The sequence below is a fragment of the Scylla paramamosain genome, chromosome 11 (assembly GCF_035594125.1).
Source record: "Scylla paramamosain isolate STU-SP2022 chromosome 11, ASM3559412v1, whole genome shotgun sequence".
NCBI lineage: Eukaryota > Metazoa > Arthropoda > Malacostraca > Decapoda > Portunidae > Scylla > Scylla paramamosain.
In genome coordinates, this window is record NC_087161.1 from 26107487 (window position 1) to 26118522 (window position 11036).

The window sequence follows — 11036 nt, forward strand, 5'->3', positions numbered from 1 at the left end:
TCTTTTTTTTAATATTCTTTGCTTTTTTATTGATTTTTTTCTTTTTACTAATGTTCAATCTCTCTCTCTCTCTCTCTCTCTCTCTCTCTCTCTCTCTCTCTCTCTCTCTCTCTCTCGTTCGTTTCCCCAATCACTCCCTCCCTCCTACATTTTCCTCCTTCACACACACACACACACACACACACACACACACACACACACACACACACACACACACACACTAGGTCACCTCTGCAATACTTTACATAATAAATTTTGGTGCATTTATTTTAATTCATGTGCTTATTATAAGATAGCACCTTTTTTTCTCTCCTTTATCAGTGGCACACAAGCCTTGACCTTTCTGAAGCAAATAAACACACGAATAATTTAGTGAATGAATGAATGAATGAATGAAAGAATATGGATAGGTAAGCTGACGAAGAAGGAAGCAACTAAATATGAAAGCAAACATGCACATAAATAAACAAGGAAATAATTGAATAGTTAAAGATAGACAAATAAATTAATAAACAAGTAAATTATAAAGTGCATTATATCACTGACAACAAACCATTAGTAGAAGGCAGGAGAGATACTGTACACGTGGAACTTATACAGAAATACAACTATAATACATTAATACGCCATGGTGAGAGAGAGAGAGAGAGAGAGAGAGAGAGAGAGAGAGAGAGAGAGAGAGAGAGAGAGAGAGAGAGAGAGAGAGAGAGAGAGAGAGAAGAGAAGAGAAGAGAAGAGAAGAGAAGAGAAGAGAAGAGAAGAGAAGAGAAGAGAAGAGAAGAGAAGAGAAGAGATGAGATGAGATGAGATGAGATGAGATGAGATGAGATGAGATGAGATGAGATGAGATGAGATGAGATGAGATGAGATGAGATGAGATGAGATGAGATGAGATGAGAAGAGAAGAGAAGAGAAGAGAAGAGGAGAGGAGAGAAGAGAAGAGGAGAGGAGAGGAGAGGAGAGGAGAGGAGAGGAGAGAAGAGAAGAGAAGAGAGAAACAGAGAAGAGGTGAGAGAGGAAAAATAAACAAACGAGACAGATACAAACCCAATATATTAAAATACACAGATGAGTGAAGAAGATAAGAAAAAAAGATAAAATAAAAGAGAGAGAGAGAGAGAGAGAGAGAGAGAGAGAGAGAGAGAGAGAGAGAGAGAGAGAGAGAGAGAGAGAGGAGACCCAGGAAAGGTGAGAGAGGTACATGTAGGCGAGGCGATCACCTTTAATTAACAAGCAGGCAGGTACAAACACTTAAGGCACCACGGCATCGCAACACACTAAACATGGGATCAGAATCTATTGGTTGCTATACATTACCTTCCCGCGCCACGACCCTCAATGGCCGGCTACGGGGGATGATGATGATGATGGTGATAGTGATGATGGTGATGGTGGTGATAGCGTGCATTAGAGAGGATGGTGTGTAATATCCCGCCGCGCTGGGAGGAGGAGGAGGAGGAGGAGGAGGCGGCGTGCTAGAGGTAAGAGGCCAGAGAAATTAATAAACCTTGAGAGAGAGAGAGAGAGAGAGAGAGAGAGAGAGAGAGAGAGAGAGAGAGAGGCGGCGAACTACGTAAGGAAAGAACAGAGAGAGAGAGAAGCGAAGCGGCCTTACACCATGTTAAGAATTCCTCGCCTATTACACCAGCCACAACCTCCCCGCCGCCTTCCCCACCTCGCTGCCCACGCCAGGCCATGCATTACGCCCTGTTTTCTACGCGGGGTCCCAGTTCCACGCCGCAGGGGACCGAAAAGAGCAATAAATAAAGGATAATAATGACATGTGTTTGCGGCGCGTCCGAGGAAGGGAAGCTGGCGGTATCTGGCACGACTCTCTCTCTCTCTCTCTCCATCTCCCCCTCTCGCTCTCTCAGCCTCTCCGCGCGGTCATTCATTCTTGAAGTAAACACGACTGGTTCGCTCTTCGGACCATATTCTGAAGTATTACTACCCGCACCTCGACTACTTTCCAAAGGCTCTATCTAGTTGGTGTTACAGGCATTTTTTTTCTTCTTTCAAGGGTACTTTTTACGGTTCTGGTGATAGATTAAAAAGACATCCACATTGTTAACAGGGGAAACAGTCTTGAGAACCCGGTGAGAGAGCAAGACAATTCAGAATACAGGCCTGTTTAATAAGCTACCAAGGATGTTTTTTACGGTTCTAGTGACAGATTAACAACACCTCTACATGATTAACAGGAGAAACACTCTTGAAAACCCGGCTAATCTTTTATGTGGCCTTTGCAAACAGTCGTGGTGAGAGAGCAAGATAATTCAAAATAACAGGCCTGTTTAATAAGCTACCAAGGATGTTTTTTACGGTTCTAGTGACAGATTAACAACACCTCTACATGATTAACAGGAGAAACACTCTTGAAAACCCTGCTAATCTTTCATGTGGCCTTTGCAAACAGTCGTGGTGAGAGAGCAAGACAATTCAAAATACAGGCCTGTTTAATAAGCTACCAAGGATGTTTTTTACTGTTCTAGTGACAGATTAACAACACCTCTACATAATTAACAGGAGAAACACTCTTGAAAACCCGGCTAATCTTTCATGTGGCCTTTGCAAATAGTCGTGGTGAGAGAGCAAGATAATTCAAAATAACAGGCCTGTTTAATAAGCTACCAAGGATGTTTTTTACGGTTCTAGTGACAGATTAACAACACCTCTACATGATTAACGGGAGAAACACTCTTGAAAACCCTGTTAATATTTTATGTGGCCTTTGCAAACAGTTGTGGTGAGAGAGGAGAAAATTCCTGAATACGGTTTGCCGCTGACCAACTCCCTGTCTGGAAACACGACCTCGCCCTCTTCTCTTCAGCTCTTCATATACTCTCTCTCTCGCGCCCCGCTGTATGGGAGGCGCCGCGATGTACTGGAGCGTTCATGATTACAAGGATAGAAGCGTAATGATATGCGGGTTCCTGTAATGAGTACCCCAGCTTCCATATTTCTCCTGCTTCCTACTTTCTTTGCCTTCTCGCTCTGTCTCCTCTTCTTTAGGGTGTTTTTTTGGTATGAGTGTAGAGGGAGGTTAGGGAAAGGGAGAGGAGGAGAGAGAAGGGGAGAAAAGAAGAGAGGAAAGGAGGGAAGAGATAATTGCAAGATGGAATAAAACGTCATTATCACTGTACAAGAGAGAGAGAGAGAGAGAGAGAGAGAGAGAGAGAGAGAGAGAGAGAGAGAGAGAGAGAGAGAGAGAGAGAGAGAGAGAGAGAGACAAAACAGAACACCACTACCACTACCGTTTGACCGCATTCATATCCGAGCAGTGACATTTCATACCTGTCATTCCACACCACTACCACCACCACCACCACCACCACCACCACCACCACACCTGCCACCTGCCCGCCGCCCTGCCTCCCTCCACACCTGGCGAAGCTTTCCCCTACCCGCCCCTCCACCTGGCCTGTCCCCCGCATCACCTCCACGCCCTAACCTAACATATCCTAACCTTTCATAACCTAAACTATCCTATCCTATCCTAATCTAACTTAACCTACCCTAACTATCCTAACCTATCCTGACCTAACCTATCGTAATCTAACCTAACCTATCCTAACTTAACCTATCCTAAACTAACCTTATTTAACCTATCGTAACCTAACCTAATCTATCGTAACCTACCTGTAGTCACCTGTAGTGGGTAAGAAAGCTTTAGTCATGTTACCTGTTGACTTCAGTATCTCTTATCTGTTGCAATCTCTCTCTCTCTCTCTCTCTCTCTCTCTCTCTCTCTCTCTCTCTCTCTCTCTCTCTCTCTCTCTCTCTCTCTCTCTCTCTCTCTCTCTCTCTCACCTTTACCTGCGTCTTAATTAACTTTTTTTTTCTTTTTCGCTTCTCAACCAAATGTACCCTAGCATAACCTGACCTTAAACTGAACTAAATTAATCTTAACCCTATTTAATCATAGCCATAACCTAACCTAACATTACGTAAACATTAACCTTTAACTAACCTAACCTACCCTAACATAACCCTAACTTAGTAGAAACCTAACATAACACTGACCTAAACTAACCTTGCCCTGACTCAACTTTACCCAATACGAACCTAACATCACTCTAACTTCACCAATTCCTAACGAAACAGTAACTTTAACCTATCCTAAATTTGACCTAGCAGACATCCAACACTACCTGCCCTAATTTAACCTAATCATAACAGGAACATCAAGTTAACCTAATCTAATCAAAGTTGTTGTTGTTTTTTTTTTAATGCAAGAGAAGTTCAGGCCAAGGGCGACAAAAAAAGGAGAGAGAGAAAAAAAAACTGACTTCATGATAACTAGAGAGCTCGTGTTTCTCTTCTTCTTCCTCCTCCTCCTCCTCCTCCTCCTGTTGTGTTTCTCCTTCACCTTTACCTGGATAAAAGTTTAATATTTTTTTTCACATTTCCACCTGGCATAGTTGTGAAGAAATCTCACATCATCACACGCACACACACACACACACACACACACACACACACACACACACACACACACACACACACACATGAGCTTCTGTTTCTTCTCTTTCTTATTTTGCTTCTCTCCTGTTTTATCTTTACTTCTCTTTCTCCTTTTTTTTCTTTTCTCTCCTGTCTTATTTTTACTCATTCTCTTTTTTTGTTTCCTCCTTCTTTACTTTTACTCTTTCTCATTTATCTCCTCTTTTTTTCTCGTGTCTTACTTTTACTTTCTCACATTCCGCTTCTTTCTCCCCGTTCTTATTTTCATTCTTGATTTTCTTCCTCTTTTTTTTTTCGCTTGTGTTCTTATTCTTTCTCATTTCCAACTTCTTTCTCTTGTGTCTACTTTTCTCATCCTCCTCCTCTCCTGTATTACCTTTCTCTCTCTCTCTCTCTCTCTCTCTCTCTCTCTCTCTCTCTCTCTCTCTCTCTCTCTCTCTCTCTCTCTCTCCTACCTTACCTTTACCTGTCTAGATTAATTTTACTCATATTTGCACCTGTTACGAGTGAAGAAATCAAAATTTATAACCAAAACACAAACTTCTTCCTTCCTTCCTCCTCTTCCTTCTCCTCCTTCTCTTGTTCCTCCTCTTCCTTCCCCTCCCCTCGTCTGTCCTACACCTAAGAGAGATCCCCAGAAAGGAAAGTCGTAAAGTACACATTTATTAACCCATCTCCAACCCAGGTCTCGTCCCGGCCCTCTTAGTCTTGCGCCGGCAGTGGTGAGGCTGACAGTAACACTCCAAAAAGGCTTCCTGTATCAGACGTGTCTTCTTTACTGTTTGGTTATGCTTTCTGTTATCTGTATGACTTTCCTTCACGCCTTCCTATCCCACAATGCATTTTTTTTTATCTAGTTATTCTCTTCTTGCTTTTTCTTTCTTTCATTCTTCTTCCTCTTCTGTTTTTTTTTCTTTATTAATGCTTTATACTTTTCTTTCTTTTATATTCTGTTCTTACTTTTTTTCTTTCTTCGTCCTCCTCTTCTCTTCCTTATTTTTTTCTTTCCATCTTCCCGTATTCTTCCTTCAATATCCCCTGCTCTCTGCATACTCATCCTCCAGCTTTTACAATGTTTCCCCTATCTTCTTATTCCTCCTCCTTCTCCTCCTCCTCCTCCTTCTCGTCGTCCTTCATCTTTTAACCCTGCTTCCATCTCCTCTTCATTCTCCAGCTGTCTCTCTTCATCTACTTTGTCTCTCCCTATCCTCTTTTTCACCCACGCCTTACTCCAAGACTTCAATATAATTCTTATCTATTTATTCATCCTACATCCTCTTCCCTTCCTCTTCTTTCTCCCCAACATCTCTCTTCAGCTCCCCTCCCACGTCTGTGTTGCCTCCCATCCGTTTGCATCTAACTCAAGCCTATCTGGTCTGTATATCTATCTTCACCCTTCCCTTAAACAGTAAACACACACTATATCAGTCCTCTCTCTCTCTCTCTCTCTCTCTCTCTCTCTCTCTCTCTCTCTCTCTCTCTCTCTCTCTCTCTCTCTCTCTGAACAGGTGATAGTGATAGTGTCCTTTTTCTCTCTCTCTCTCTCTTTCTGAACAGGCGGTAATAGTATTGTGTTATGTCTGTCTGTCTGTCTGTCTGTGTCTGTCTGTCTCTCTGGTGACGTGTGCTGGGGTGAATCACGCATGGAAGGTCGAGGGTTGAAGGTGATTCGCCAGTCTCTCACCTGGCTAATCACTCGCCCTGTTGCCCCCCACGTGTTATCACCCACAGGTAATTAAGATAGGGAGGTAAAGGAACATAATACACTGAAGACTTAATTTTTTTTGTGTGTGTGTGTTATCAAGGCACGACCTTCAGTGGGACTCGTTTATTTTTTTATTTATTTTTTTATTTATTCATTTATTTATTTATTTATTTGTTTTTTGTTGTTGTTCTAGGCCAGAGTCTTATCTTACTTCATAAACTTTCACGACGACAAGCAATGTATGGTATTATTCAACAAACGAACTGAAATTGAAAGAGTGGGGGAAAAAAAATTAAGAAGTGCAAATAAAAGGAACAAAAAATAAAAGTGAAAGCATGAACGAAAGAAACACGATGAAATGCAAATAGAATGAACAGAGAAGAGAAGATCGATAACAGAAAATGTAAATACCAAATAAAAATGAAGGAATAAAGATGGTGCTCAGTAAGGCAAGGAAAGCAAACGATCAATGACGTAGAAAATGTAATGTAGAGAGGTAAAGAAAATGGAGATTGATAAAGAAGTAGGACGGAGCAACGGATGAGGAAAAGAAAAGTAAGGAAAGATAGAGGAAAGGAGAGATAAATAAAGAAATAAGATATAAAAGATAATGATAGAGAACGATGAAGAGATAAATGAAGAAATAAGATAAAAAGATAATGACAGAGAACGATAAAGAGTAAGTAAAAAAAAAGATAAAACAGGAAGAAAGATGAAAAACAGTAACAGAGAGGTATAGAGAAACAATAATAATATAAAAATAAAGATAATGAATTGTAGAAAAAACAAATAATGATACACAAACACGAATAAAAATAACGTAAAACCAACCAATAAATAAATAAACAAAACAAACAAACAAACAAACAAAAACTACAGAACCAGCACCCATTACATTACAGTACCTACACTCCCTCTCTCTCTCTCTCTCTCTCTCTCTCTCTCTCTCTCTACCCCTCTCCCTCTCCCTCTCTCTCTCCCACCCTCCGTCACATACACAGTGTTTAGTTCCCCCAAACACCTGCATCACCTGTGTAAACGTGGCGTGACCCAAACAGCGCCAGTCACCTCAGCACACCACCGCCCTGTGTGACCCAGCACCTCGGCACCTCTACACTGGAGGGAGCACATGGGAACACAAAGGAAGACCAAATACGAACACACAGGAAGAACAGATGGGAGCATAAAGAATTTACAAATAGGAACATAAAGGAAGAGCAAATACGAATGCAAAAAGGAACACAAAGGATGAACAAAGAGTAGTAAGGGAGGGAAAGAAGGGAAGGGCAGGAGAGGAAGGGAGCATAAGGGAATATAAAGGAAGAATAAATACTAGGAGAGGAAAAGGAAGGAGAAAGAACACAAAGGAAGACCAAATAATAGTAAGCATGGCAGAAGAAAAGGCAGGAATGAAGAGAGAGAGAGAGAGAGAGAGAGAGAGAGAGAGAGAGAGAGAGAGAGAGAGAGAGAGAGAGAGAGAGAGAGAGAGAGTATAATAGCTTCTCGTTCCGCGTCGCCGATCACCTTTCTCGCTGCTTATTTCGAGAGAGAGAGAGAGAGAGAGAGAGAGAGAGAGAGAGAGAGAGAGAGAGAGAGAGAGAGAGAGAGAGAGAGAGAGAGAGAGAGAGAGAGAGAGAGAGAGAGAGAGAGAGAGAAGACACACCTGAGCTTCTCGTATGAACTGCAATCACGGTATTACAGGTGAGAATGTGTATAAAAAAATGTATTTACTATCAGGCAAAGAGTTAACAGCGTGAAGGGTTGCTACATTAGAAAGGTTGCTGTTGTTGTTATCAGTGGTGGTGGTGGTGGTGGTGGAAGTAGTAGTGAGGAAGGAGGAGGAGGAGGAGGAGGAGGAGGAGGAGGAGGAGGAGGAGGAGGAGGAGGAGGAGGAGGAGGAGGAGGAGGAGGAGGAGGAGGAGGAGGAAAAAAAGAGAAGAAACAATTTGAAGGAAAAGAAATTAAAAAACAAAACAACAACGACAGGAAAAAAAAAGAACAAAAAAAATAAAAAGTATAAGAGAAGAAAACAAGAACAGGAAGAAGAAGAAGAAGAAGAAGAAGAAGAAGAAGAAGAAGAAGAAGAAGAAGAAGAAGAAGAAGAAGAAGAAGAAATACATGTAACAGCACCAATAACAATCACAATAACAACAACAACAATAACGATAACAGTAAAATTTAATACTGCTACCTAACCATTTCGAAACAGCTGGTGAAGATTAAACCAAACAGACAAACCAAAGTACAGATAAACACCACTAAACCTACACTCTAATACGTTCAGAAGTGGCGAGAGATAACACACACACACACACACACACACACACACACACACACACACACACACACACACACACCTTTCCCTCCTTACCTGTCACACACACACACAAGTTTCGTCAAGCCATCCAAGACTATATAATTATGTACACTGTCAATAGCAATAGTACTAGTGGTTGGGAGCTGTTGGATTAAATGTTTACTGTTTTGTTTATTGTCTGTGTATGTAAATGATGGGTAGTTTTCGTGTCTCTTAATACTTCTGGTGAATTTTAACTGTGCTTTGTCTTAACCTCACTAACTTTCAAACCTAACTTAATCTAACCCAGCCTAACTTAACCAAACGTAACTTAACCTAATCTGATGTTACCTTTTACCTTACCTAACATCATATAATCTAAACTTAATCCCCGAACTTAACCTAGCTTCAACTCACTTCACCTTACCTACCTAACGTAACCTTACCCTACCGTGCCTTACCTAACCTAACCTTTTCCTATCTTACCAAACCTAACCTAACCTAACCTAACCTAACCAGTCTTACACTACTCTGTCTTACCTTACCTAACCTAACCCTACTTGACCTATCCAACCTATCCAACCCAACCCAACACTACTTAACCTAACCTAACCCAGCACTACCTGACCTAACCTAACCCAAAACCCACAATGCTCTCCGCTTCCCATCACAGCTTACCTATTTTTCTCACCTGGCATTTTTGGGACAGGTGAACAAGTGAGAGGAAACATCAACAGGGGGCTTTTATTGAGGCTATCTGATAATCAATTCCTTATGTAGTGTAGTAGGTGACAGCTCTCTCTCTCTCTCTCTCTCTCTCTCTCTCTCTCTCTCTCTCTCTCTCTCTCTCTCTCTCTCTCTCTCTCTCTCTCTCTCTCTCTCTCTCTCTCTCTCTCGCCTTATATCTCCATGTCTGACCTTCATTTCCTATACATATATGTGGTGAAATTTAGTTATGTGTGTGTGTGTGTGTGTGTGTGTGTGTGTGTGTGTGTGTGTGTGTGTGTGTGTGTGTGTGTGTGTGTGTGTGTGTGTGTGTGTGTGTGTGTGTGTGTCACGTGGAGGAAGAAACCTACGGGTATAACGCCACTAATTTCACACACACACACACACACACACACACACACACACACACACACACACACACACACACACACACACACACACACACACACACACACACACACACACACACGTTGAGGGAAGTTTCACAATGCGTACTTCCAGAGAGAGAGAGAGAGAGAGAGAGAGAGAGAGAGAGAGAGAGAGAGAGAGAGAGAGAGAGAGAGAGAGAGAGAGAGAGAGAGAGAGAGAGAGAGAGAGAGATGCTTGCGTGAGTATAGAGTGACAAGCTGGCTATCACTAAACCACCGTGAGTCCTCTTCCTCCTCCTCCTCCTCCTCTTCCTCCTCCTCCACAGCATCAGGTTGCCTCGCCACCACACCTTCACAGGCCACAGGCAGGTAGGTAGGCGGACAGGTGCAAAGTGACAAGGTGAGGGAGGAGAGAGTGAAGAGGAGAGAGAGAGAGAGAGAGAGAGAGAGAGAGAGAGAGAGAGAGAGAGAGAGAGAGAGAGAGAGAGAGAGAGAGAGAGAGAGGTGTGTGGAAAGGGAGGGAGGGAGGGAGGGAGGGAGGGAGGGAGGGAGGGAGGGAGGGAGGGAGGGAGAGGAGAGGAGAGGAGAGGAGAGGAGAGAGAGAGAGAGAGAGAGAGAGAGAGAGAGAGAGAGAGAGAGAGAGAGAGAGAGAGAGAGAGAGAGAGAGAAATAAAAACAGAAAAAAACAGACAGATGGGCAAACATAGACAGATAGATAGATAGATAGATAGATAGACAAACACACAGACAAACAAACACACAAACAAATATTTAGACAAAGTAAACAAACAAACACATAATAATAATAAAAAAAACAACAACACACACTTGACAACAAAATTTCTTCACCTCATTACCATCACACACACACACACACACACACACACACACACACACACACACACGTGGGCGGATAGACAAGACAAGACAAGACAAGACAAACACACAAACACACAAACACACAGACACACAAACACACAGACAGATAGACAGGGCGAGGGCTCAATAAACAATACAAAAGAGGAAGAAGAAGATGAAAAAAAAAGAAGTATTGATCCTGCTCTTAAAGTTCAAAGTGCAGAGGGCAAGTGAAGGAAATTGATCTGTGTGAGTCCAGAGTTTTGAGAATATAGAGTGATGACCTGCTGCTTGTCCCTCTAACTAGCCAAGGTCACTGAGAGGAGATCAAATGGTAAAGGTCATGTGTTAGGTGAGAGTGAGAGAGAGAGAGAGAGAGAGAGAGAGAGAGAGAGAGAGAGAGAGAGAGAGAGAGAGAGAGAGAGAGAGAGAGAGAGAGAGAGAGAGAGAGAGAGAGAGAGAGAGAGAGAGAGAGAGATAAGGGGGTGTATGCAGTGCTAATTATAACAGTGACATAAGCAGGTATCATAATAGTAGTAGTAGTAGTAGTAGTAGTAGTAGTAATCATAGCTTTACATACAAATACCCAAACCAACACTACCTCAACAGAAATTAATCA

At 42.2% G+C, this 11036-nt stretch overlaps 1 protein-coding gene across 3 annotated transcripts in view; it reads right to left on the reverse strand.

Moving 5' to 3' along the window:
• Positions 1-11036, reverse strand: part of LOC135105111 (serine-rich adhesin for platelets-like) — a 101024-nt gene that overhangs the window by 33377 nt on the left and 56611 nt on the right. The window lies entirely within an intron of this gene.